Consider the following 26125-nt stretch of genomic DNA (forward strand, 5'->3'; position numbering starts at 1 on the left):
GCTAGTCTGACGATTGTTGCACGTGACCTTAATTACACTGCAATTTTAATAGTTGGTGACGTGAATGAAGTCCAGTGCAAACCAGAGGGCATAATCGTGGCAGGAATTGTTGGTACTGCCGATCTGACCAGAATGGTTGTCGTGCCTCTTGGACGAGATTACCTCAAACCAGAATTACGAAAGGTGTAGTCCAAGAAGGCCCAGTAGCTAGCAGTGTCCGGCGTTGCTATATTGCGTTATTGCAAGACGTGTCGATGCCATGAACTGCTGTACCTGAAAATTCAGAACACGCAAAGCCTTCAGAAGCGAGCAAATATACAACAAAATTTGCAATCCAGGTCAGTCTTTCCTAAAGAAATGGAAATTTATCATTTACTCGAAAATAACGATCCTCGGAATATGCACAATGCGTACCAAATGTCTACACTCCCTTCTCTCCTAGTCATTTTCGATATGGACAGAGCGACAGCAGATATTGAGACATTATACCCTTGGACGATTTTTTTATGCTGATATGTTTTTCGTATAGTAAACCCGCCAAGATATGAAAATGGGACTCTGAGCTGGAAGATCTTTTAAGAAATAACGTTTTGAGGTTAAACATTAAGAAAGATGAGTGTGTGGAATGTGGACGTAGATTTGTCGCTTCATCATCGTAAAGAATCAACTACTGAGCAAAACTACACAGGTTAAATGCCTCGGCCCTCTTATAAGTTCGAATGCAAGATGTTGCCAGACGCTCGAGAAGGAGTTAACGCTGTGTGACTGAAATGGCCTACTACGTGCCATGTGATAAGGAAGTAGCCAACCACCTTAAGGGAACAACCAATATATATATTTCCGCTCAGTGGCTCTAAATGGCTCAGAATCTTGCTGCTCAGCAATAAAACACGAACAAGCAATCCATGGATTTGAAATGAAATTTTGCTCAGGTCTGTAGGAGTCATAAGACTGGGGTGTTTGAGAAAGGAACATGTAAGGGTACGGGTAGAGGTGGCAACAAGCAGTAACAAACCAAACACAAACGCAACTTCAGAGGTACGGACACATGACCAGAACTAACGACCACGAACGCAGGAGAAGACGAACCCGTTACCAAGCCCGCACGCATCTAGTACCAAAACGCTTTCTTAATATTATTTATTCTTGATTACGACTGAAAGTCAAGTGAAAGAAGTTTCAGGTAAAAAGAAGTTGATGAAAAACAACAGAGGAAGATTCACGAAACTATCTGAAGGTTCAATTGTTGTTAATCAGAGTAGATGGTGGATATTTTCACAACATTACTAAATCTGTATTTGTGTTAAAACAGCTCACTCGAGGACAGGTTGGATCTGATTAGCTTCCTGTTCTCCAGTCTTAGTGCCATACTTAGCCACACAAGGAAAAATTCAGGTGCAACATGGCAACATGGGCTATCTCGGAACAGAACATAATAGACTCAAGATTAGCATCTGTATTCGAAAACTAGTGTGAAGTCAATAGACGCCGCCTGTCTGATCCATTAAAATGGTTAATCGAATATGTATTTATGTTATAATACAAATATCACAATACGTAAAACTAGCTATCTGATTTGTACCCCCCCCCCCCGATAAATAATCCCGTCTGTGTGCTTGTGCCGGCCGTTGTGGTCGAGCGGTTCTAGGCGCTTCAGTCCGGAACCGCGCGACCGCTACGGTCGCAGCTTCAAATCCTGCCTCTGGCATGGATGTGTGTGATGTCCTAGGTTAGTTAGGTTTAAGTAGTTCTAAGTTCTATGGGACTGATGGCCTCAGATGTTAAGTCCCATAGTGCTCACAGCCATTTGAACCATTTTGTGTGCCTGTCCGCGACCGTCCCAAGAAACGATGGTCAGGAAAATTCCAAGAGTATGTGCAAGTGACTCAACGCCAAGGATGCGTTCGACAGAAAGTTGTGGCGTAAAACAAGCAAGCAAGCGGACCATGCATCAATGTGGGGCACGCCGTAGGAAAGAAGAATGTCCACAGCGAATACTGACCCGTTTACAAGAGTACAGTAGCCCCACGGCTGCAGTGGTGTGGGCACGTACTGAAGGCTTCGTTAACTCAAAGAGTGTTTGCGACAGCGTGTCTGGATGTCGGGGGCGGTTAACCAGCGGTTTAGTGCACGATAGCCCTTTGTGAGGACCCCGTTGTGAGTAAAATGTAGGCTGGCATGGTCACAGCGCGTATGGACGTTTCTGTTTGGCCACGACAATAAATTAAAAAACATAAAGGCACGAGTGGATGTTAGGGTTGTTCCCTGAAGAAAACCGACAGCAAGTAGTCGTCACCAAGAGGTAAAAGCTCACAACGTGATGAATTCAGCATTCTACATCAGCGGCATCTGCAGCTACTTGGCACGTCTAACATACACGGTCGTTAACAGTTGTCTCTTCAGTAGCTGTCTTATTCAGACTCTCAGGTTACCTACTGTTGTACTGAATTATTGACTGCCGGCCGGTGTGGCCGAGCCGTTCTAGGCGCTTCAGTCTGGAACCACGCGACCGCTACTGTCGCAGATTCGAATCCTGACTCGGGCATGGATGTGTGTGGTGTCCTTAGGTTAGTTAGGTTTAAGTAGTTCTAGGGGAGTGATGACCTCAGCAGTTTAGTCCTATAGTGCTCAGAGCCATTTGAACCATTTTGAATTATTGACTATCGAGCGAGGTGATGCAATGACTCAACATGTTGGCATTCGGAGTTAAAATTCCCATTGTGTCATACAGATCTATATTTCCGCGGTTTCCCTAAATCGCTTGACACGTATGAAAGAACAGCTTTCTCGAAACAGCCACTGTTGATTTTCTTCAGTCCAGAACTGCGCTGCTGCTGCGGTCGCAGGTTCGAATCCTGCCTCGGGCATGGGTGTGTGTCATGTCCTTAGGTTAGTTAGGTTTAAGTAGTTCTAAGTCTAGGGGACTGATGACCTGTCCCATAGTGCTTAGAGCCATTTGAACTACTGTTGATTTTCCACCCAACCCTTGCACAATCTGAGTTTGTGCTTCGTGGCTGTTGATTTCGTCGTCGGCGCGAAGTTAAACACTAATCTTCCTCTCATTTTTCCTTCTCTTCTCATTTAGCCTATCTAATACGATGTAAAGCGCTCCGAAGAGACTTTCCGCGGAACGTCAATGCATTGAGGCGCATCTTGATGTCTTCCCATTCCTGTAGCTGAAAATTTCTTTAACGTCTTTGATTTGAACGAGCTACATCCTATTCTAGGAACCCGCGTCACTGTGATTCAGTGACCTGGGACGCAGAGAACGGTATTTCACCGCTGCACTCAGACAGTTGTTTGCCACGCTGCATCACTGTCGTCCGGCCTTTCCTCACGCCTGTCTTAAGCCAGTCTGAAAAATATGGAACATAAAAACTATATGTTCCTGTGTGTTTCCAATGGTTGACGTACTATAAAGAGCTCTAACATGGATATAATTTGTTTCCGGACCCATGAGCATACGACGTATTTCCCCCTTCTATTTGCGTTGTCCATTATTGTCCATAATCTTCTTCTGATGACTAAGTCAAAGTCTTGCGAACTCAAAGAGAGCAGCAACTGACTTCTCGTCGCTTCTCTAAAATTCTATGGATGTTAAAAATATTACCGCTGCATGAGTGTCCTTTTCTGAACCCATCTTGCTCTTCTCCCTAGAATGCATATGTTATTACTTTCAGTGACTGTTTATTATTGAGTAAGTTTTATGAACTGTATTTGTCAGCCTTATACCCTTGTAACTGTCACATGCATTTCTTTGGCTCTTTTTAAAAATGGAAATTACTTCGGCGGTTTTAGAAACATCGAGGATTTTATAGCTTCTCCAGTATTCGTGAAATAAAAGGAACCGTCTTAGGTCGCATAGTCCCCTCCATACTTTTAAGTTCATTATTTATTTCACATAGGTCACAGCTTCTGCGTTCCTTCAAACTTTCCAGAACCTGTTAAACCTCGTCTAAGCTTATTGAATCAACTGTCTTGTTGCAATATGATGTTAGGTATCCTGTATTTATTGCAGCGATTTCACAATGCCATAAATGCTTATAACGTTGTAGCCAATGTTCTTAGTAAATTATATTAATTCTAGCGTCATCTCTCTCTGACTAATAAAAGTTCTTTAACATTTTATGTGCAAAGTTCTGTTTTCGATGTATACCATTGTTCGACATTGTAACTAATTTGTTCCAAGAGTCTTAATGTGCTCTCCTTATTATTTGCTTAGCATGGTTCCACATTTCCTTACAGAGTTGCTTTGTTTCTTGGGTTCTCTTTTGTAGCAGGAGTTGATATGCCCTTCGTTTTCCCTTCATAGCCTCTTCAGTTTCGTATTCCATATTTGTAACCATTTTTCTTCTTAACTTTTTCTCCTCACGAACTACTTCAAACGCTGATCACTGTATGCAGTCTTTCTTATTGTCCCACTCTGCCTCCGCATAATCTTCAGTTGGAATTTTTATTAGATATTCCTGAAGTTTTTGTTGATATAGTCATTTAATGATCTCCTCTTGTAACAAATACACTTTGAATAATTCTTCTGAAGAAGCTGATTTCCTTATAGCAAATTTATACCATTTTGCTATTAAAGTCATTGTTCCAACTAAGATAAAGTGATCTGAATATATCTCTTTTCCTCTGCACATACTTACTTCATGTACTTGATTTCTCATACTGCACCTCGATTCCTATCGCACACGAATGCCCTCAGTTGCTTCTATCATCCGTTTTTGTGCTCCAGCCGAGTTATTACAGTGACTTTGAATGTATGTAAGATTAACAGCATGTATGTTTATATCGATTAAGGTATATTTTTCAATACAAAATGTTAAGTAGATTCCCGCGCCCGGGTTCCCGGGTTCGATTCCCGGCGGCGTCAGGTATTTTCTCTGCCTCGTGATGACTGGGTGTTGTGTGATGTCCTTCGGTTAGTTAGGTTTAAGTAGTTCTAAGTTCTAGGAGGCTGATGACCATAGATGTTAAGTCCCATAGTGCTCAGAGCCATTTGAACCATTTTGTTAAGCAGACAATTTGCCATATATCTATATGGTTCAAATGGCTCTGAGCACTATGGGACTTAACATCTATGGTCATCAGTCCCCTAGAGCTTAGAACTACTTAAACCTAACTACCCTAAGGACATCACACAACACCCAGTCATCACCAGGCAGAGAAAATCCCTGACCCCGCCGGGAATCGAACCCGGGAACCCGGCCGCGGGAAGCATATCTATATTTATCTATACTAATGATAAGACTGTTAAACGGTAGTATCTATATGTTTGAACACGCGTATCTCCAAAATTACTAGAATTTTCATGGAGTTTTCACAGGTAGTAACTTGAGCGTAGCTTGTGGCTTCATTTCATCAAAATGTTAACACAGAAAAGAAAGGTATCGTCATCCAAAGTTTTCTCTAAAATCGTCTGCTCAGCTTAGTAGTTCGGGTGTTTATCTTAGTGACACTATCATCACGATGTGGAACCAATAGCTGACGCTGTCCATGGTGTATTTTCAGAAGTTTACGTCGGTGACAGAATTAAGCATCCCAATCTTATCTCTACAAATATAAAACCAACACTGAATATGCTTTACGTCAGTGACACAATCTTAGCGCTCCAATCTTACTTTTACAAACACAAAATTAACACTGAATTTACTTGGCTACAATACACATATATCGCTTTGTGTATGATCGAGTGTTTCTGAATTCACTAGAACGACTAAAAGACTGAGGATTATGCTGTCTCAAGAATCCTCAGAAGATAATGAACGAGACTTGCAGTAACTCTAGAGCTTGAGACTTAAACTCGCTCTTTGGAAACTCCTTCCGAAAGCGACATATGATGTAACTTCGATCGAGAGCATCATACATTATCTCGCTCCTCCTGTGTTAGTGAAGGAAGCTCTTCATTCATGTCTTCAGTTACACTTCCTGAAACGTTGTGTACAAAAACACTTTATAAGTAAAAATAAAAATTCTATGAAACTTTCTTTTTAAAATTTGTGGGAAGGTCTTATGGGACCAAACTGCTGAGATCATCGGTCCATAAGCCCACACACTACTTAATCTAACTTAAACTAAGTTACGCTGTGGACAACACACACACACACCCACGCCCGAAAATTCTATGAGTATGATGTCTCGGGCACAGCTATATAACGTACCTAGATAAAGCCGCATTTTAGCTAGTTGTAAATACTTAAATCACTGTAAGGGAAAAGATTTAGCTCCATCCTCCCTGCTCTGTAATGGCATACAGTAAAGAGGGAATAATTTGCAGACAAAAAATCTCAGTAATCTGGAACTGAATGAGGGAAGATGGAACACAAAACGTTTCTACACATTATTTGATACTTAAATTAGATGTCTTGGTTCTGGTTTCTACATCTGCATCCACATGGATACTCTGCAAATCACATTTAAGTGCCTGGCAGAGGGTTCATCGAACCACCTTCACAATTCTCTATTATTCCCACCTCGTATAGCGCACGGAAAGAATGAACACCTATATTCCGTACGAGCTCTGATTTCCCTTATTTTACCGTGGTGATCGTTCCTCCCTATGTAGGTCGGTGTCCACAAAATATTTTCGCGTTCGGAGGAGAAAGTTGGTGATTGGAATTTCGTGAGAAGAATCCGTCGCAACGAAAAACGCCTTTCTTGAAATGATTTCCAGCCCAAATCCTGTATCATTTCTGTGACACTCTCTCCCATATTTCGCGATAATATAAAACGTGCTGCCTTTCTTTGGACTTTTTCGATGTACTTCGTCAATCCTATCTGGTAAGGATCCCACACCGCGCACCAGTATTCTAAAAGAGGACGGACAAGCGCAGTGTAGGCAGTCTCCTTAGTAGGTCTGTTACATTTTCTAAGTGTCTTGCCAATAAAACACAGTCTTTGGTTAGCCTTCCCCTCAACATTTTCTATGTGTTCCTTCCAATTTAAGTTGTACGTAATTGTAATACCTAAGTATTAGCTGAATTGACGGCTTTTAAATTAGACTGATTTATCACGTAACCGAAGTTTAACGAGTTCCTCATAGCACTCATGTGGATGATCTCACGCTTGTCGTTATTTAGGGTCAACTGCCACTTTTCGCACCACTCCGATATTTCTTCTAAATCGTTTTGCAGTTTGTTTTGATCTTCTGATGACGTTATTAGTCAGTAAATGACAGCGTCATTTGCAAATAACCGAAGACGGCTGCTCAGATTGTCTCCCAAATCGTTTATATAGATAAGGAACAGCAAAGGGCCTTTAACATTACCTTCAGGAACGCCAGAAATTACTTCTGTTTTACTCGATGACTTTCCGTCATTTACTACAAGCTGTGACTTATCTGACAGGAAATCACAGATCCAGTCACATAACTGAGACGATGTTCCGCAAGCAAGCAATTTCACTACGAGCTTCTTGTGTGGTACAGAGTCAAAAGCCTTCCGGAAATCCAGAAATACGGAATCTATCTGAAATCCCTTGTCAATAGCACGCAACACTTCATGTGAATAAAGAGGTAGTTGTCTTTCACAGGAACGATGTTTTCTAAACCCATGTGACTGTGTGTCAACAGACCGTTTTCTTCGAGGTAATTCATAATGTTCGAACAAAATATATGTTCTAAAATCCTGCTGCATATCGACGTTAACGATAAGGGCATGTAATTTAGTGGATTACTCCTACTACCTTTCTTGAATATTGGTGTGACCTGTGCAACTTTCCAGTCTTTCGTCGAGCGAACGGTTGTGTATGATTGTTAAGTATTTGGCTAATGCATCAGCATACTCCGAAAGGAACATAATTGGTAAACAGTCTGGACCAGAAGACTTGCTTTTATTAAGTGATTTAATAAATACTCCGAGGATATTTACTTCCACGTTATTCATGTTGGCAGCTGTTCTCGATTCGAATCCTGGAATATTTACTTCGTCTTCTTTTGTGAAGGCATTTCGGAAGGCTGTGTTTAGTAACTCTGCTTTAGCAGCACTGTCTTCTATTGTATCTCCATTGCTATCGCGCAGAGAAGGCATTGATTGTTTCTTGCCGCTAACATACGTCACACACGACCAGAATCGCTTTGGATTTTCTGCCAGGTTTCGAGGCAAAGTTTCGTTGTGGAAAGTGTTATAAGCATCTCGCATTGAAGTCCGCGCTAAATTTCGGGCTTCTGTAAAAGATCGCCAAACTTGTGGATTTTGCGTGTGTTTAAATTTGGCATGTTTGTTTCGTTGTTTCTGCAACAGTGTTCTACCCCGTTTTGTGTACCAAGGAGGATCAGCTCCGTCGTTTGTTAATTTATTTGGTATAAATCTCTCAATTGCTGCCAATACAATTTCTTTGCGTTCAAGCCACATCTGGTCTACACTTGTATTATTAATTTGGAATGAGTAGAGAATTGTTCCTCAAGAAGGCGCCAAGTGAATTTTCATCTGCTTTTTTGAATAGGTATATTTTTCTCTTATTTTTCGAGCATTTGGGGATTACAGTATTAAGTCTCGCTAAGACAACCCTGTGTTCACTAATCCCTGAATCGGTTTTGATGCTCGTTATTAACTCAGGATAATTTACAGATAATTGTATTGCAAGTACACATTACATTTACCTTTTAAGGTTAATACGTAGGTCTGGCGTCAGTTTTAGCGGATGCCTGTTTGAAATGGAATTTCAGAGAGGTTTGTAAGCCATGTTCTTACTATTTGGAAATGAAATGAACTACGCCTTTAGACTTACTTGTTATCATTCATGATGCTTATCTACTTCGACATCTATTTCATTACCATCTGAGAGTGGCTTTGATTTATCCTTCACATACTAATAGGTTTCTAAACTGTATTTCTTTACAAAAAGTTTTGAACACCAAAACTACGTTGAAAGACAGATATTTAGAAAGTTATTGTATTTTGTTTCATTTTGATACGACTTATTCGTTATCGAGCGCACATAGAACTTTCTGGTATCCAATTCCATATACAAGGTGGGGCAAAACTAAATAAGCAGTTATGACCATAGTCTACAAAAAAAGAGTCGTGCAACACCATAGGCCAAAAAAACGTAACATTTTGGCAGGCGAAGCAATGCGAGCGCTCCAAGCGGCTAGCATGTAATAGCAAAAGAATGGCATGTATAAACTGAGAACTTGCTGTTTTTGATACTGTTACTTCCATATTTCCAGTCACAAAATGTAATGGGGACTTTCCCGTTACGAACAGAAAAACACAATTAAAGCAATATCCTCTCCTACTTATGTCAATATATAACAGCAAAATCTTGGTACAATCTTAGATTGTACCATCGAAAACGTTTTGAGAAGTCAATTTTTAGCTGAGGTGTTTAAATTCAAAAGAACGATTATGAGTATATCCGCGTGTTTGGCACGTGGTTTGTGATGCTTTGCGCCGATTGTAGTTCATTTCACGAGATTCTTTGCAGATTTCAGTCTCATTTTAATACATTCAAAGCTGGATACGATTTTTATGTTCATGAAGATTCTCCTTACACATGGTCTTTTAACTTTGTCCTTGTTTCTTTGCCTTGTGTATGCACATCATGCTTACCTATTCTGCTTCCCAGGTAACAAAATGTGGATATTCCTTGAATATTGTCTTTCCCGGCTACAACGTTTGGTCCTTCAGCACGTCCACCTGTCATGCTTGCTTCTTATTTATGCGCATGTCTTGAATTACGTCTAGTACATGTCCCATTACATTTAGCGCAAATCTTAACTCCTGTTCACTTTTGCCCACCACTGCTGGATCATCACTTAATCGTGTGCGCTAATTCTCTGTCATTGATAAACAGTAACATTCCTTCACGTATGCCAAATGTGACTGAAGCTGCTAAAATTTTAGCTCCACATTAAGGTGCGAAATACGATTTCATTTACAATTTTAATGCGCTTCTTCGGTCCATGTGTGCAATATACAATCGTTTGTATGCTTACACATGCCACCAGCTTGGTGGCGCTAACGAAGTTTCATAAAACCTGTTGGAAATTTGTTAGCATTGAACTCAGTACTATTTGTGACTCTTTATCTTGAACTCTGGTGCAAGTATGAATAACTCTTTTTGTTTTTCTTCTCTCTTTTGTTTCAGATTCTGTCAGAGGAAGGACGAGAGACTGATCATCCTTCGTCTTTAAGTCCGTGAAATACCAATAGAAACTAATTATAAATAAAAGTTAAAAACGGTTATAAACCTTTCGTGACTGTGGGCCCAACCTGCATATTTTGAAACAGAATACGCTTCAGTTTAGTATGGTTATGGTTTCGGCGTGGGAAGAAAAATACTGAAAACGTGGCTTGCACATTGCTGGGATTGAACCACACCACGTATTTTATGAACTGAGAATGTCTGCGGAAACCAGTCATTTCCTTTAAAAGTAGTTCTACTGTATCAGACAATGAATAAATTTACAAAATAATGCCGGCCGCGGTGGTCTAGCGGTCCAGGCGCTCAGTCCGGAACCGCGCGACTGCTACGGTCGCAGGTTCGAATCCTGCCTCGGGCATGGATGTGTGTGATGTCCTTAGGTTAGTTAGGTTTACGTAGTTCTAAGTTCTAGGGGACTGCTGACCACAGATGTTAAGTCCCATAGTGCTCAGAGCCATTTGAACCATTTGCACAAAATAATGTCACTGCACCTCAATTAAAATGTTCTTTTCAAAAGTACTCAGTTCCTGTTACACATGTCACACATCAATTCTGTACCGATAGAGTCGATATTTGAAGATCGTAACACATTTACAACTGCTAATATCTTCTTTGTTGTATGTAACAATGGTGCGGTTGGGACGTAGAGATGATCACAACATACTAGACGAACAGTGCTGGAATTAACCCACAGTAAGTTTCGGGAAAAGCTAAGTGAGATATTATTTACATGCCTGTTATGCGGCCTCCACATTTGATTCGATGCGGAAAGAGGTCGCAGGTCAAGACACATGGCACCAAGTAAAGTGAAGCAATGATAACGTACCGAAATCACACTAAGAGCACTGTCATTACAACAGAATCCGGCTACTGCGCCTGATATCGACATCCATGTGGTGACGGCTCCAGAGCACAATCTGTTTTTTAACTGTAGACGCAACCGTTTTCCCTCGTCGTTGTCAACTCTCGTCAGTTGCTCTACGTAGCTTGTTGTATGTGGGATGATTAATCTACATTGGATTTCAAACAAGTAAACACTTGAAGGAAGGCCACGAGATCAACGAGCAATATAAGAAGTTAATTTAACCGTGCCTCCAGCTTGTTGGAGCTAATAAACCGGTTGTTTATACGCCTACGTAGAGTCGCCGCCGGCCTCTCCTGCGTTTCGCACAGAATATTTGCTGGGAGAAGGAAGTTTAGGCCTTCACGTCCATTCTATAATTAGGATATTAGGAAGAACGCATGAATTCAGAGCGTACAAGGAAGAAGCAGGAAATTGGCCGTAATCCTTAAGAAGAAGCTATTCTGCCGTACGCCGAAATCAATACATATTATAAAATGTATGTATATATTCTATATGTACATTGAACAAACAGTAAAGGAACCCAAAGAAAAATTGGGAGTAGGAGTTAAAGTTCAGAGAGAAGAAATAAAAACTTTCAAGTTTGCAGATAACTTTGCAATCCGGTCAGAGACAGCAAAGGATTTGGACAGTGTCCTGAAACAAGGATGTAAGATGAACATCACCAAAAGCAAAACAAGGTTAATGGAATGTAGTCGAATTAAATCAGGCGATGCTAAGGGAACTAGATTATGAAATGAGACGCTTAAAATAGTAGGTGAGTTTTGTTATTTCGGCAGCAAAATCACTGATGATGGCCGATATAGAGCTCATATAAAATGTAGACTCATAATGGCAAGAAAAGTATTTCTGAACCAGAGAAATTTGTTAACATCGAACATAGATTTAAAGGTTAGGAAGTCTTTTCTGAAGGTATTTGTCCGGAGTGTAGCCACATATGGAAGTGAAACATGGACAATAAACAGTTTACATAAAAAGAAAATAGAAGCTTTCGAAATGTGGTGCTAGAGAAGAATGCTTAACTAATGAGGAGGCTCTGCTTAGAATTGGGGAGACAAGGAATTTGTGGATACGTTGGCAGGACACATTCCGAGACATCAACGTATCACCAAATTAGTACTCGAGGGAAGTGTTGGTGGTAAAAATCGTAGAGGGAGACGAAGAGATGAAAACAGTAAGCAGGTTCATAAAGAGGTGGGTTGCATTAGTTATTCGGAGATGGTCTCGCACAAGATGGAACTGCATGGAGAGCTGCACCAAACCAGTCTTCAGAGTGAAGACTACACAAGTACAAGTATGTATATGCGTATGTTCCACATCCCCTCCTAAACTTCTGGACCGATTTCAATCAAACTTGGTACACATATCCTTTACTGTCAGTCAACAATCGCTGTGGGGGTACTAACCACCACGTATCAGAGTTCAGGAGATATGACGTCATGAACAATGAGAAGCGTGAAAAACTGTCGTATTGAGCATTACGTTTAAATGTATTACTTCTTTCGTACGAACTCTATTCGCACAAATTTTCATTATCCACACTTGTCGTTGACTGAACCTATAAAATGATATCATTGTATATCACAGAAAACAGGAGATATGACGTCATAAACACTGAGATGCGTGGAGAGCTGCCGTGTCATGCATGACGCTACAATTTATTAGTTCTTTGCCACTAACGCTATTCATCGTAGCTCTTACACATGTAGCTGGAAATACAGTTTATAATTAAGTTAATCAAATAAACATTACAGAGAATTTATATTCTGCATACTATGTTTATTAATTTGGAGATTATACATGTACATTTGTACATTATATATCTTTATTCGTACGACTGTCTCATAATTTCACAGTTGTTTTCAGGAATACAGGAAAATGAAAATTTCTCATAGTTACGTTACAAATATGGTTCACTTTTTGTTTACGTTTCTAACACAAAATTGGCCGAAATGAACATCCGGGGAATGCCGGGTTTGTCAGCTAGTTAATTTATAACAAGAAAAGAAAACCCGTCTCCGGAGGCTTGGACAGGTGTTTGAAACTCACTCCTTCCGGATGCGAGTCCAGCACTTTACCCATAGATAGAAGCTACATGGGAAAATACCACAATGATAAGGTACATCATTCGAAACAATTAGGGAGGAAGGCAGTGTATGCCCATATAAGTTATCAAATTCCCTTGATGTCATATGTAAGAGAATATACTCGTACTTTTAGATATAACTAAATATGCTCCAGTGTATTGACGAAAGTAACCTGTAAAAGACATGCAAGTACAATTTTTGTACAAGGCAAGTAGATCAGGAGCAGGTGAAGCAACCTTTAATTACTTCACTGTTTGACTAATTACCAAAACAAGAGTTGCTCTAAATCTTTATGCCATCCTAAATGGCCAACTGACAGCAAGTCTGCAGTCAACACTGCAACAGTGATGTTTACCCTATATCAAATTTATGTGATGAAATCAGATGGCAACATCAATTCCAGCTCCTCAAACGGTGTAGACTGTGTTGCAGGGGAAGGAGGATGGTGGGAGATAAAGGAAGGCTTCTGCCGAAAACATAACTGCCCACACCTGCCACACATAAGGAATTTGCGAAGGGTATCCTGTCGTTAATATCAGTTCAGACTGTACGTGAGTAGACTTGAAAAGAGGCAAGACTTTTTTAGGTAGTGGAATTATTAACCTTCCCTTCCCTACACCTTCCCTGCTCCCCTCCGCCACAGACGGCACCACTAGCCTGTACGTGCTTGTGGGACCGTCGAGCGTGAGTACTATCTGCTGTTACGTCACTGCTCCCCAGGGACAGTCGTAAAGCGCCAAGTGGGTTAAACATCACGAAGCAGCGAGAAGCGCAACAGATTAGATAAAACGTGGCGCGGGACGGCCCAAGTCCAGTTGGGAAGATGACGTCACGATGATCAGACGCAGAGGAGCGGGGGCACTTGAGTCACGCCGGCTTCATTCAGCAAGTGAATTTGCTTGTCACGTAACGTGATAAGGGACCAGCAAGTGGAAGAATCCCAGGAGGCCTACCAACAGTTCTCTGCCTTGATGCTATACTGAACCGCAGAGACGCAGTGCTAGGTCGTTAGCGAAGATAAGAATTACAGCACTGTTTCCAGTTTTTTGGCCGTGGCCACGTAACGCCTTCTTATCAAGACGTAAACACGACCATGTTATGCCATATTTTATTACTTCAATGCTACATACTTTGTATGCGGATTCCTCTGGGGTGCGTCATCTACAGAACTCCATCCACGTAACACGAAACATGTACACTGAAGCGCCAAGAAACTGGTTTAGTCTTGCGTATTCAAATAGAGAGATACGTAAACAGGCGGAATACGGTGCTGCGGTCGGCAGCTCCTATATAAGACAACAAGTGACTGGCGCAGTTGTCAGTTCGGTTACTGCTGCTACATTGGCAGGTTATCAAGATTTAAGTGAGTTTGAACGTGATTTTATAGTCGGCGCACGAGCGATTGGACACTGCATTTCCGAGGTAGCGATGAAGTGCGGATTTTCCCGTTCGACCATTTCACGATTGTACTGTGAATATTAGGAACCCGATTAAACATGAATTCTCCGACATCGCTGTGGCCGGAAAAAGATTGTGCAAGAACGGGACCAACGACGACTGAAGAGAATTTTCCAACGTGGCAGAAGTGCAAATTGCTGTAGATTTCAATGCTGGGCCATCAACAAGTGTCAGCGTGCGAACCGTTCAACGAAACGTCATCAGTATGGGCTTCCGGAGCTGAAGACCCACTCGTGTAGGCATGACACAAAGCTTTACGCCTCGCCTGGGGTCAATACCGACAATGGACTGTCTATGACTGGAACAATGTTGCCTGGTCGGAAGAGTCTCGTTTCAAATTGTATCGAGCGGACGGACGTGAACGGGTATGGAGACAACCTCATGAATCCATGGACCCTACATTTCACCAGGGGATTGTTCAAGCTGGTGGAGGCTCTCTAATGGTGTGGAGCGTATGCAGTTTGAGTGTTATGGGACTCCTGATAGGTCTAGATACGACTCTGACAACTGACACGTACGTAAGCATCCTGTCTGATCACCTGCATCCATTCATGTCCGTTGGGCATTCCGACGGACTTTGGCAATTCCAGCACTACAATGCGACACCCCCCGCAGAGTGGCTCCAGATACACTCTTCTGAGTTTAAATATTTCCGCTAATCTCCAAACTCCCCAGATGTGAACATTATTGAGAGTATCTGGGATACTTTGCAACGTGCTGTTGGAAAGAGATCTCCACCCCTCGTATTCTTACGGATCTATGGACAGCCCTGCAAGATTCATGGAGTCAATTACCTCCAGCATTAGATATTAATCGAGTCACGCCACGTCATGTTGCGGCAGTTCTTCGTGTTCACGGGGGTCCTACACGATATTAGGCAGGTGTACCATCTTTTTGCTCTTCAGTGTAGCAGGGAATGAAAATACCTTCTGCTTTGCTTTTTCTACCACCCAGCATTACGTTATAAAACGGTCATGTAGCTTTCTATTTACCATCTGAAGATGAGCCTGAAATAAGTTGGGTTGGGATTGTTTTGGGGAAGGAGACCAGACAGCGAGGTCATTGGTCTCATCGGATTATGAAAGGACGGGGAAGGAAGTCGGCCGTGCCCTTTCGAAGAAACCATCCCGGCATTTGCCTGGAGCGATTTAGGAAAATCACGGAAAACCTAAATCAGGATGGCCGGACACGGGATTGAACCGTCGTCCTCCCGAATGCGAGTCCAGTGTGCTAGCCACTGCGCCACCTCGCTCCATCTGAAATAAGTATTGCAAAAAAAAATGATTACTTGCAGTTTTCTGTGTCTATACTGAACTATGCAACCAGGGAATTCTTTGCAACTGCTATATTCTTATAGGAATTGCATAAACGACCGAATCTCCTTCTCCTCCTTCTCTTTGTCCATCTCCTTCTCCCCCTTTCTTTGTTCACATTTTCCTCCAGCTTTCATTGTCCATCTTCTCCTCATGCGCCATGTCTCTGTTCATCACCTCTTCCTCCCCCTCCCCGTCCATCGACAGACAGACCGTGGATTTTCACATCAGACCACATCACATCATTTTATTTCTCACAGTCGGTTTTAATAGTAAACCTGTACATTGTTGTTTAGAAAATTACATAGGCTGTGACGGTCTGGATGTTTATTAGATTATCGGGTAAAAACGTGAAGTAAATTGGTCAAGAATTTTTCGAGATTTTTGGTGCTAACATTTTCTAATAAACACAGGTTGTTTCAAAATGTCACTGACAAACTTCGAGGAAACGTGAAAGATGTCTTGAGGAACAAAATCAGAGCTGGAACCCGTGTCCGGAAACGTCATCCAACGACGCTACGGAGGGTCGAAGCTACAGGGTGATTCCGCGATGATGTTACAAACTTAGAGGGATGATGGAGAAAGACAAATGTATCAATCTGATGTAAGGGATCCTGGTCCACAAACGGCCAAGTCTGAAGCTGTAAGCGAAAATCGTTCTGATACCTCTGACAGTGGAATACATTTACTGGTACTGCTAAGATTGTAGGGTAGGCAACTGTTCAAAGATGGTAGCGCGGGCCAAAACAAGAAAAATGTCTAGAAAACATGAGCTCTCAAATGCATACCGTAAGAGGTATGAGCACTCGCTGAACAGAGGAGAGATGTGTTTCACAGTTGCGAAGTTGAAATAGTGCTAATAGCGCCTCAGGTAAGCATTTTAGAGCCCATGTTTACGGGACGTATTTTCCTTGTTTGGTTCGTGCTTCCAACTCTAAGAGTTGCGTACCCTACAGTCTTAGCAACAACAGCAGCGGTACATGCAGTCCTCTGTCAGAGGTATCAGAATATTTTCCTCTTATAGCTTTCACCTCCTTCGTTTCCGGACTTTGGTGCCTTACCTCAAATTGATATATTTATCGTTCTCCATCAACCCTGAAAGTTTGTAACATTATCACAGAATCACCTTGTATGTGCATAAATACAGGATGATTCTTATTAACTTTTAAGAAACCCTGTAGCGACGTATATGACTCTGAAACAATTAATTTAATATAAGGCACATGGGGCCGCAAATGTCAGTAAATATCCCAAAAGTGGAAGACAAATGTTGAGCACGTGAAGTCACATCCAAAACACTGAAAGTACGAGTTCGAGTCCGAGCGTGAAGGGATGACTGTGCGAAGCAATACTTGATTTCAAAAAAACGGTGCAAATTTCGAGGATCTTTTGTAAATGTGATCCGTTGTAACCGCGGAAGTTACAAAATTATTGTCCTCGCTGTAACGATGCAAAAGCTGTTCTAATTTTGTGTTTCTTTTATTTTTCCCCTTCTGTTTTCGCTTACAGACACCGTGTAGTAAACAAAACGTAGGTCATTTACTGGTAAAGACGCAGTTTGGAAGTTTATATTCATTTACTCATGGCGCAATACAGTGTAGTTGCAGTGTACTTCGCAATAAACCAGCGGAGACAGCAAGACAGGTGAATGAATTAGTATCTCAGTGTAAAAACATAATTGTCTCACGCAGTGAAAAAATGCTGCCTACTGGATGCAAGACACAGCCCTGAGCCCCAGGTGACAAAGTCGTGCAAGTAGGCATGAGGCCAGACCGATGTGGACACTTGCCTCGGGTTGGGATGATCAGGTGCTACAGACAGATATGCTCAACCGCTGCACGTGCGGTGATGTATCTTATCTGGTGACGTCACATGTTCAACCCTTGCCACCGACTTCTGCGGTATTTCCCGGTGTTTGCAGCACGATGTGTCTTGTTGCATTATATTACTTGTCTCAGCGTCATCTATGCCGCTTCGGAGGCTTTTAAACGTTAATAAGAATCATCCAGTATACAGGTACCGGCGCCTCTGTGTGTGTGTGTGTGTGTGTGTGTGTGTGTGTGTGTGTGTGAACATCCAAATATTTATTAGACTAAGTTTAAAAATCTGAAGTAACTCGGTCAACTACTTTTCGAGATTTCTGGTAACAACCTCAAACTACGACTTTCCTTTGTATAGTGATATAGTAGATAAACAGCCATGGGTGTTTAAATATCCCGAACGGAAACGCTTAATGACTTACTGTTTCGAGTAATAATTTTCAGAACTTTTAACATTGCAGAGCGTCAGCAATCGTGAATAATTTAATGATTATATAGAATCCGCCTCGATTGCAAATAGAAACCGAATGTTGACCTAGGTTTTAAAAAAACTTTGAACTGACGTCGTACGTCTCTTCACGCATATACACATAACTTTGCATACCATTTTGGTAACACCCGATAGCACTTATCACTTGACCTCTGCCGGTCAATAGATAATAAGGGCGATGAAAGGGACGTTGCACGTCCTTTCACGCCTGTATATTAAGCCCGTTACATTATTTGACCTTTCACGTCAACAGCTATTAGAACATAAAGGTAGTTTGTCTGTTCCACGCTACATGCGTTCACATACCTCACCTGATTAAGCTTTATAGTTCAGTACCTCAAGTACCTGATTTTAAGAAACTAGTTTAGCTTTAGGTTCTTTTTACACTATTTTGGTACATATCCGATAACACTATTCAAAATTACCTCTGTCGGTCATTAGGTATTAAGGGCGATGAAGGCGACGTTGTACGTCCTTTCACGCAATTACATTAAGCCTGTCATACTAATTTCACCCTTTTCTGGTCAATAGCGCTTAGAATTTAATATAGTAACTTTACACGCTTATCCAAGCGTGGTCATCAAATACTATCACCGACCCCAAGTAATTGAAAAATGGGTTATTCATCCCCCATATTTTTACCCTGCTTCTAGATGATGGTATTTTGTCTGTCCTGCGTGCATGCGTTTTGGCCATGCGTGGAATTTGCTATTCCACGTATATAGTTTCAGCCTATCCACCTTCTATAGTTCTACAAAATCGTCCTCGAGCTAGGACATTATACATACACACGCATTAACTTCCTGCGCCTTTGACCCGGTCATCGGATCGCTTTCGTAACACATTTTATGCCAATCACATGGAAGATGATTTCTCAATTTGTGCATGCGCGTTCCTTTCCGACATTCTCACAGCCTAGCTGCCGGCGCCACCTCAGTTTACCTGAGAGCCCGCGGTCCACCGAACGTTGGCTGGAGTGTGGAAGTAAAAATTGGTTCAAATGGCTCTGAGCACTATGGGACTTAACTTCTGACGTCATCAGTCCCCTAGAACTTAGAACTACTTAAACCTAACTAACCTAAAGACATCACACACATCCATGCCCGAGGCAGGATTCGAAGCTGCGATCCGTAGCGGTCGCGCGGTTCCAGACTGTAGCGCCTAGAACCGCTCGGCCACCCCAGCCGGCTGAGGAAGCAAGCTTCTGACGTTTGAGCTGAGTACAGCTATTGACATGGTACACACGTACTGTTTGTTTTACATTTTATGCGAGTCTTTTGCCCTTTTGGGCGTTCTGTATTAATGTTGGACCATGCCTCTTTAGGCAGTTTGCAGTTTTAATATGTTCCGAAACCTGGGTCAACATCGGGTTTCTATTTGCAATCTAGGCGGATTCTTTATAATTATTAATAATTTTCAACTTTTAAGGGTATCATGTTCTCTAGTCTCGGTAAGCGCTCTAAACACAAGACACTCGAAATTTGCAGACGCCTAGAGTGTGTTTTGCTACTGACACTACGCTGTTGATATCATCCACTGGTCGAAAATAAGAGAGGCATTCAGTAAGTAACGCAACATTTTTTTTTCCTCGGCCAGTTCGGTTGAAGAAATGCAGAATTTATTGTGGGACATCGTGGAATACTCCAGTTTTAGCCCCTACAGTTTCATGAAATTCGCCGGCCGCGGTGGTCTAGCGGTTCTAGGCGCGCAGTCCGGAACGGCGCGGCTGCTACGGTCGCAGGTTCGAATCCTGCCTCGGGCATGGATGTGTGTGATGTCCTTAGGTTAGTTAGGTTTAAGTAGTTCTAAGTTCTATGGGACTGCTGACCACAGATGTTAAGTCCCATAGTGCTCAGAGCCATTTGAACCATTTCATGATATTCCCTTAGGCGGCGGCGCTATATGTGGCCTACAAAATGGCCCCTGTAAGGGAGGTGCTCCGTAGCAGATTTGCTATTGAGTTTCTTTTGGTGGAAAGCCAAAGTATCGCAAATATTCACAGGCACTTGTAGAATGTCAACGGAGACCTCGCAGTGGACAAAACTACGGTGAGTCGTTGGGTGAGGCGCCCGTCATCATGGCAACAAGTTCGCGCAAACCTGCCCATCTCCCGCGTGCCGGCCGCCCGCATACAGCTGTGACTACTCCTGCATTGTTGGAACGTGATGACTAGACCTCGGATTTTAGATAAAAACCTATTTTGTTCCTCATTAAATAAAGGCAATAAAAGCTGTACATACACTATTTACGCCAATTTATGATCGAAAACGCTAGTTTTATAGAACCAAAAAATACCTAATTTCAGGTTAGTACCTGATTGTACTTAAATTTTAAAAATCCAGTTAAATAAAGTTTTTTATGACTGATATTCTCTTGCGGTCTTCCCAGCTAAGAATTACGCAGATATTTTATCGAAAATTTTAATTTTCTAGTACCCAAAATTCCTAATGTTATGTTAGAAACTGATTGTAAATCATTTTTAAAAATCCTAAAAAGACCTAATTTCATGTTAGAACCTGACTCTATCTAATTTTTAAAAATCCAGTCAAATAAAATTTGTATGACTAAAACCACTCTTCTGGTCTTCCCGGCTACTTAGAAAACAGTAATTGAATGATAACTGGTTTGTTTGCGTGCGTGAACGCCAATCGTGAGTCAGACGACGACAGAACACGCCAGGCCGTGCCCGCCCGCCCTGCTACGCAGAGCGTTGTCGCTCGCTGTGAACCGGGAGGGCGCGGAGGGGCCTTGTGGTCTGCCTCCGCCGCATTCCTGCCCTGTCGGAACAGCCTGCTTAAAACACCTGCACCGTTTTCACTCAGTCGGTCAGCGTGCTGCTTGCATGTGGTCAAATATTTCACAGCGACAGTCCACTTGTGGAAAGTGAAGCATGCCGAAAGTAGACAGCTCCAAATCATCTCTGATTCGTGAGTGGTTAAAGGAATTTCCTGATTTCTCCACAGACGGTAGAGCTATTCACTGCAATGTGTGCAACAAAGACGTAAGTAAAATGTTAACCTTTTAACTGCTACGCCCACTCAGAGAACAAAACAAAATGGTTCAAATGGCTCTGAGCACTATGGGACTTAACATCTGAGGTCATCAGTCCCCTAGAACTTAGAACTACTTAAATCTAACTAACCTAAGGACGTCACACACATCCATACCCGAGGCATGATTCGAACCCGCGACCGTAGCGGTCGCGCGGTTCCAGACTGTTGCGCCTAGAACCGCTCGGCCACCCCGGCCGGCTCACTCAGAGAACAGTGAAGCCGCTGTTTTTCCCGAGTTAACTTGGACCAGACACGTGAAAATCCAAAAATATTGTTTCTAAACCCTTAACGTAGGTTAATTTTGCTAAGTAGATCTCGTACGTAAACTCTTCCACAAAGTATTTCTCATTTCATTTTGCTTTTAGGTACGTTCTGAGCGGAGGTCGCATTTAAGTCAGCATATCGCAGGGATTAAACATCGGGAAAATTTAATAAATAAATCAAACTTGAAACAGACGTTTGTAACTAAACCAAATGCAACAATCAAAAACAAATTTCATCTTGACCTGTGTCGAGCCATTGTTGCAGAAAACATACCATTCAATGCAGTTGAAAATAGCCATTTCAAAAGTTTTCTCGAGAAATACTGTCACCGAGGCATTCCATCAGAATCCACACTGAGAAAGAACTATTTAGATTCTATACAACGAGCAGGGTAACTGCGATTCATAGAAGAGCTGACAGAAAAAATCAACTTGGTCCCAGATCCTATTGGTATGAAAGTTGGTGAGAAACTTAAGACATTGCTACAAAAGAAAACCAGGGTTGACCACCCTCTGCATAGTGGATGACATCTTGTCAAGTAAATCAACAGAACATGAGTGTGCGGTCTCATTGCGCCTAATACCGTCATTTAAATATGCTCTCGTGACCTGTTAACTTGGAACGCTTATTCTCGGCATATAAGTTGCTATTAACAGACAATAGACGCAGTTTCTCAACGGAAAATCTGGAGAAAGTGTTAGTTATTTACTGTGACTGTAATTATGGACATGGACAATAATATAATGTGGATTTTTGTCAATCTATTTATCTTTCTAGACAGTAAAATGTCAGATTTTGATCAACTATTTTCTAATTTTTATAACCTATTTTTGCCGGCCGAAGTGGCCGTGCGGTTAAAGGCGCTGCAGTCTGAAACCGCAAGACCGCTGCGGTCGCAGGTTCGAATCCTGCCTCGGGCATGGATGTTTGTGATGTCCCTTAGGTTAGTTAGGTTTAACTAGTTCTAAGTGCTAGAGGACTAATGACCTCAGCAGTTGAGTCCCATAGTGCTCAGAGCCATTTTTTATAACCTATTTTTGTAAGTGACAGAACCTATTTTAGGTACCTAATTTAAAATTTTTAGAACCTAAAAGTCCGAGGTCTAGTGATGACACTCTCATTTGAGGTGATCGACAAATCACAATCAAGCACCCCTATGCTCAACTGGACGTCTCTGTTGGTAGTGCCTGACACATTTCAGTTGGGCACTCAAAGGTATGTGTCCGCTGGGTTCCCCGCAATACAGGGTGATTCAAAAAGAATACCACAACTTTAAAAATGTGTATTTAATGAAAGAAACATAATATAACCTTCTGTTGCACATCATTACAAAGAGTATTTAAAAAGGTTTTTTTTCACTCAAAAACAAATTCAGAGATGTTCAATATGGCCCCCTCCAGACACTCGAGCAATATCAACCCGATACTCCAACTTGTTCCACACTCTCTGTAGCATATCAGGCGTAACAGTTTGGTTAGCTGCTGTTATTTCTCGTTTCAAATCATCAATGGTGGCTGGGAGAGGTGGCCGAAACACCATATCCTTAACATACCCCCATAAGAAAAAATCGCAGGGGATAAGATCAGGGCTTCTTGGAGGCCAGTGATGAAGTGCTCTGTCACGGGCTGCCTGGCGGCCGATCCATCGCCTCGGGTAGTTGACGTTCAGGTAGTTACGGATAAGGTTTCATAACTAACCTTTTTCGTGGGACTCTCCATACAGTTGATTGTGGAATTTGCAGCTCTCTGCTAGCTCTGCGAGTCGATTTTCCTGGGCTGCGAACAAATGCTTGCTGGATGCGTGCTACATTTTCATCACTCGTTCTCGGCCGTCCAGAACTTTTCCCTTTGTACAAACACCCATTCTCTGTAAACTGTTTATACCAACGTTTAATACACCACCTATCAGGAGGTTTAACACCATACTTCGTTCGAAATGCACGCTGAACAACTGTCGTCGATTCACTTCTGCCGTACTCAATAACACAAAAAGCTTTCTGTTGAGCGGTCGCCATCTTAGCATCAACTGACGCTGACGCCTAGTCAACAGCGCCTCAAGCGAACAAATGTACAACTAAATGAAACTTTATAGCTCCCTTAATTCGCCGATAGATAGTGCTTAGCTCTGCCTTTTGTCGTTGCAGAGTTTTAAATTCCTAAAGTTGTGGTATTCTTTTTGAATCACCCTGTATAATAGAAGACCATAAAGAGCAACGAAGGACCATCTGTGCGGATTTGCTTGTTCGTTACGAGGCTCCTTTTTTCTGTCGAACATCGTCGTAGGTGATGGACTATGGGTTCATCACTTCGAACCGGAATCAAAACGACAGTCCCCTCCGCTGGTAAAGCCATGGCGATGGTCTTCTGGGACTTTGAAGAGGTTATTCTGTTACATGTCCTCCCTCAAGGTGCAACGATCAACTCAAAAAGTGTATTGCGCTACTCTCAGGGAATTGAAGAAATGTCTGCAGCGTGTTCGTCGCCACAAAATTGCAAACGAATTTTTCCTTCCCCATGACAATGCAAGGCCTCACATAAATCTGCACACTCGAGAGGAGCTCACAAAAGTTCATTGGACTGTTCTTCCTCATCCACACTACATCTCGGATCTCGCACCTTCCGCTTCACATCTGCTTGGACCAATGAAGGATGCACACCGCGGGAAGCAGTACGTCTTATTGATGGAATAAGGCGTTGGCTCCGGCGTCGACAGCAGCGTGGTACCATGTTACAATTACGAATAACTTAAATTGGAACGATGACATAGATGATGTTGTTGGAAAAGCAAAACCAAAAGGACCGCTATCTATTGCCAAAACACTTAGAAAATTCGAAAGTTTACTAAAGACACTGCTTACACCATGCTTGTCCGCCCTCTTCTGGAGTATTGCAGAGCGGTGTGGAATTCGCATCAGATAGGACGGATGACATCGATAAAGTTCAAAGAAGGAGGAGGGGGAGGAGAAGCAGGAGATTAGAGTTTAACGTCCCGTCAACAACTAGGTCATTAGAGACGGAGCACAAGCTTGGATTAGGGAAGGATGGGGAAGGAAATCGGCCGTGCCCTTTCGAAGGAACCACCCCGGCAAATACAAGGTGTACATCTTTGCTTCCGCCGTTTGCCGATAGGTGGCGAAAACGGTAAGTAGCCGTCGAAAGAAACAGATCGCAGACGTCAGGCAGTTACCTTGGACCTCGGTCGACATAACCTCATTCAAACATTAGTCGATTTGTGTCTGCATCATAAAGTTGGTCTTCATTTAAAATGTCAGTTTACGAGCCTAATTCTTGGGATTTGTGGGAGACGTTACTGTTTTGTTTCAATGTGAAGAAAACAGCGGCTGAGTCTCATCGAATGTTCTCACGTACGTATGGTAAGGACGCTGTTAGTGAAATAATGTGTCGTGAGTGGTTTCAACGCTTCAAGAACGATGATTTTGACGTCATAGACCGGCATAGTAGTGGAAGAGAGAATGTTTTCGAAGACGCAGAATTTGGAGACATTGCTGAGTGAAGGCCCATGTCAAAGAAAAATTGGCACGATTAGTGGGAGTGACACAGCAAGCCATTTCAAAACGTCTCAAGGCTATGACATCGATAAAGTTCAAAGAAGGAGGAGGGGGAGAAGGAACTTGGGTCCCGTGTGTTCTGAAACCAAGAGACGTTGAACGGCGGTTGTGTATTTGTGAACAGTTGCTTCAGAGGCAAGAACGGATGGGATTTCTGCATCGCATTGTGACCGGGGACGAAAAATGGGTTCATTACGATAACCCTAAACGCAAAAAATCATGGGGATGTCCCGGCCATGCTTGCACGTCGACGGTCAAACCGAATTTTCACGGCTACAACATCATGCTCTGCGTTTCGTGGTACCAGCTCGACGTTGTGTACTATGAGGTGTTAAAACCAAGTGAAACAATCACAGGTGCTCGTTATCGAACGCAATTAATGCGACTGAGCAGAGCATTAAAAGACAGACGGCTGCTATACAGCGAGAGGCACGATAAAGTGATTTTCAGCACAACAGCGCTCGACCTTACGTTGCAAAAGAGGTCAAAACGTGCTTGGAAATGTTAAAATGGAAGTCCTCCTCCACCCGCCGTATTCTCCAGACATTGATCTCTCTGACTATCACCTGTTTACATCAATGGCGCATGGTCTGGCTGACCAACACTTGCGATCTCATGAAGAAGTCACAAATTGGATCAATTCGTGGATCGCTTCAAAAGATGAATAATTTTTTTCGACGCGGGATTCGTACACTGCCCGAAAGATGGGAGAAAGTAGTGGCCAGCGATGAAAAATACTTTGAATGATACATGTGTAACGAGTTTGTTTCATTAAAGCCTCAAATGTTGGGTAAAAAACGGCGGAAGCAAAGTTGTACACCTTTTACCTAAAGCAATGTTTGAGAAATCACAGAAAACCTAAATCAGGTTGGCCGGACGGTGGTTTGAACCGTCATCCTCTCGAATGCAAATTCAAGTTCAAACTAGGGCAATTGATTTTGTACTATCGCGAAATAGAAGGACAGAGTGCCACGGACATGATATGTGAGTTGGGGTGGCAATCATTATAACAAAGGCGTTTTTGCTCGCAGCAGCATCTTCTCTTGACTGCGGAAACATTCCGT

The 26125-nt window shown here is 42.3% G+C and overlaps 1 protein-coding gene across 2 annotated transcripts in view; it reads right to left on the bottom strand.

Moving 5' to 3' along the window:
* LOC126196560 (protein singles bar) overlaps nucleotides 1-26125 on the bottom strand; it is a 158951-nt gene that overhangs the window by 61436 nt on the left and 71390 nt on the right. The window lies entirely within an intron of this gene.

The sequence above is a fragment of the Schistocerca nitens genome, chromosome 1 (genome assembly GCF_023898315.1).
Source record: "Schistocerca nitens isolate TAMUIC-IGC-003100 chromosome 1, iqSchNite1.1, whole genome shotgun sequence".
NCBI lineage: Eukaryota > Metazoa > Arthropoda > Insecta > Orthoptera > Acrididae > Schistocerca > Schistocerca nitens.